This window comes from Gnatocerus cornutus, unplaced genomic scaffold (assembly GCF_029298725.1).
Source record: "Gnatocerus cornutus isolate USDA-ARS CGAHR unplaced genomic scaffold, icGnaCorn1.1 ctg00000464.1, whole genome shotgun sequence".
Classification (NCBI taxonomy): domain Eukaryota; kingdom Metazoa; phylum Arthropoda; class Insecta; order Coleoptera; family Tenebrionidae; genus Gnatocerus; species Gnatocerus cornutus.
Window position 1 is genome coordinate 5525 of NW_028275777.1, and position 3420 is coordinate 8944.

Consider the following 3420-nt stretch of genomic DNA (forward strand, 5'->3'; position numbering starts at 1 on the left):
GATATAAAATAAAAGAAAAATTTTCCGTAAAAACTATATTACAATGGAGGATTATGTTTCTACTTTTCGTCCGATGAGTCGCAACAAAAATAAGTAATCCATCCGTCGTTGTTCGTTTAGTCGATCTGAATGCACTGTAAAAATTTATTAAAGTAAAATGTTACGTTTGCATTTCATGAATTTTGACAAACGTGTACCGAAATGTGTACAAATTATTTATTTCGACGACGACGACAACTTAGAACGGATGAATAAAATTAATTGTTGCAAGATTCAAACAAGGATGAAAAAGTCATAGAAAATTATTCCGTAACCATGATATTGGATTATTTTTTCTTCACTCTCTCCTCCGATGAGTCGCAACAAATAAAAATCCATAAATCAATTCATCCGTCGTTGTTCGTTTAGTCGATCTGAATGCACTGTAAAAATTTATTAAAGTAAAAATGTTACGTTGCATTTCATGAATTTTGACAAACGTGTACCCCGAAGTGTGTACAAATTATTTATTTCGACGACGACGACAACTTAGAACGGATGAATAAGAATAAAATTGTTGCAGGAGATTCAATCAAGGATGATGTGAAAAAAATGTCGAAAAATTTTCCATCCAGAAAGATCGCGTGGCGTTACGTCTCTTCTTACGAGGTTTTCGTTTCGCAGACACGCACACTTTCTTCAAAACAATAATAGGAAAGTGTTCAGTTTTTTATAAGAGCAGCAGGTGTCTTTCCGAAATTCTACGATTATTGTAGCTTATATGACTAGAAGGAAAGAAAGACTAAAACTCTCTTATTTTAAAACAAGAACGCAGTTCCCTGGTTGATCCTGCCAGTAGTCATATGCTTGTCTCAAAGATTAAGCCATGCATGTCTCAGTACAAGCCAAATTAAGGTGAAACCGCGAAAGGCTCATTAAATCAGTTATGGTTCCTTAGATCGTACCCACATTTACTTGGATAACTGTGGTAATTCTAGAGCTAATACATGCAAACAGAGCTCCAACCGGAAACGGAAGGAGCGCTTTTATTAGATCAAAACCAATCGGTGGCGGTCTCCGTCATCGTACAACTTGGTGACTCTGAATAACTTTACGCTGATCGCACGGTCTCGCACCGGCGACGCATCTTTCAAATGTCTGCCTTATCAACTGTCGATGGTAGGTTCTGCGCCTACCATGGTTGTAACGGGTAACGGGGAATCAGGGTTCGATTCCGGAGAGGGAGCCTGAGAAACGGCTACCACATCCAAGGAAGGCAGCAGGCGCGCAAATTACCCACTCCCGGCACGGGGAGGTAGTGACGAAAAATAACGATACGGGACTCATCCGAGGCCCCGTAATCGGAATGAGTACACTCTAAACCCTTTAACGAGGATCAATTGGAGGGCAAGTCTGGTGCCAGCAGCCGCGGTAATTCCAGCTCCAATAGCGTATATTAAAGTTGTTGCGGTTAAAAAGCTCGTAGTCGAATCTGTGTCCCGCGCCGCCGGTTCATCGTTCGCGGTGTCAACTGGCGTGCCGCGGGACGTCCTGCCGGTGGGCTTAGCTCGAGAGGGCGGCCCAACTCAATCCCGCCGCGGTGCTCTTCATTGAGTGTCGAGGTGGGCCGGCACGTTTACTTTGAACAAATTAGAGTGCTTAAAGCAGGCTAAAACTTCGCCTGAATACTGTGTGCATGGAATAATGGAATAGGACCTCGGTTCTATTTTGTTGGTTTTCGGAACCCCGAGGTAATGATTAATAGGAACGGATGGGGGCATTCGTATTGCGACGTTAGAGGTGAAATTCTTGGATCGTCGCAAGACGGACAGAAGCGAAAGCATTTGCCAAAAACGCTTTCATTGATCAAGAACGAAAGTTAGAGGTTCGAAGGCGATCAGATACCGCCCTAGTTCTAACCATAAACGATGCCAGCTAGCGATCCGCCGACGTTCTTCCGATGACTCGGCGGGCAGCTTCCGGGAAACCAAAGCTTTTGGGTTCCGGGGGAAGTATGGTTGCAAAGCTGAAACTTAAAGGAATTGACGGAAGGGCACCACCAGGAGTGGAGCCTGCGGCTTAATTTGACTCAACACGGGAAACCTCACCAGGCCCGGACACCGGAAGGATTGACAGATTGAGAGCTCTTTCTTGATTCGGTGGGTGGTGGTGCATGGCCGTTCTTAGTTGGTGGAGCGATTTGTCTGGTTAATTCCGATAACGAACGAGACTCTAGCCTGCTAAATAGGCGTATTTCGACATCCCAAAGGCCCGTCGATCCTGGGTTCGCCCGGTGGTCGTGCGCGGTTTTTACTGTCGGCGTACAAACAATTCTTCTTAGAGGGACAGGCGGCTTCTAGCCGCACGAGATTGAGCAATAACAGGTCTGTGATGCCCTTAGATGTTCTGGGCCGCACGCGCGCTACACTGAAGGAATCAGCGTGTCCTCCCTGACCGAGCGGTCCGGGTAACCCGCTGAACCTCCTTCGTGCTAGGGATTGGGGCTTGCAATTGTTCCCCATGAACGAGGAATTCCCAGTAAGCGTGAGTCATAAGCTCGCGTTGATTACGTCCCTGCCCTTTGTACACACCGCCCGTCGCTACTACCGATTGAATGATTTAGTGAGGTCTTCGGACCGGTACGCGATGGCGTTTCGACGTCGTCGATGTCGCTGGGAAGATGACCAAACTTGATCATTTAGAGGAAGTAAAAGTCGTAACAAGGTTTCCGTAGGTGAACCTGCGGAAGGATCATTAACGTGTCCTCGTACACACGAATTTTGACATATGTATAATTTATTATTATGCATTTTTATTTGATCGTGTCGATGTACACTTTATGTTTTTACAACACCGTCGTCGATGACATGGAGTCGACGGCACGATCTTTTGTCGTGCCGTTGCTTGTTTCTTTTTGAAACACCGTGTGTACGACGTTTTGAACTACGAATCGTACATATTCGGAAAAACAATAGCGTTACGCTGGCCCGCAGCGCCGGTCCTTGCGATCGAGTTTTTCACCTTTTTTGAACGAGAAAAACCGAATTCGCTCGGGCATACGGCTGTTTCTTCGGGTACCTAGATTTTTTGATTTTTTTTGTACTATCTCTCGATCTTTTCCAATGATGGAAAAAAGGAGGGACGCTTTCGGTTTTTCGACCGGATCGCGGAAAGTTGTGAACTCCACCGCGAAAGTCGAAAGACGTTAGAAGTCCTCTTTTTTCGGACACACGGAGAGGATGTAGCAGAGTAGTCGAGAAAGAAGAAAATCGCAGGTGTCGAATTAGGTTACGACTCCGTGGGTTTTAAATGATTTACGCCCGGCTACGGGACCGGCGAGAAACGCTCCCGATTTTACGATTCGCGTGAATGATGTTCGTCGTTAGACGCTTCAAAGAGTTTTTTGAAAGCGCCGTTAAACGAGCGATCACACACACATCA

At 45.6% G+C, this 3420-nt stretch overlaps 1 non-coding gene across 1 annotated transcript; it reads left to right on the forward strand.

The window, feature by feature from the left end:
• Nucleotides 1-815: 815 nt before the first annotated feature.
• Nucleotides 816-2736, forward strand: LOC148165232 (small subunit ribosomal RNA). Its single transcript, XR_015771653.1, has one exon. It is a non-coding gene; the product is annotated as a small subunit ribosomal RNA (ribosomal RNA).
• The last annotated feature ends 684 nt before the right edge of the window (nucleotides 2737-3420 follow it).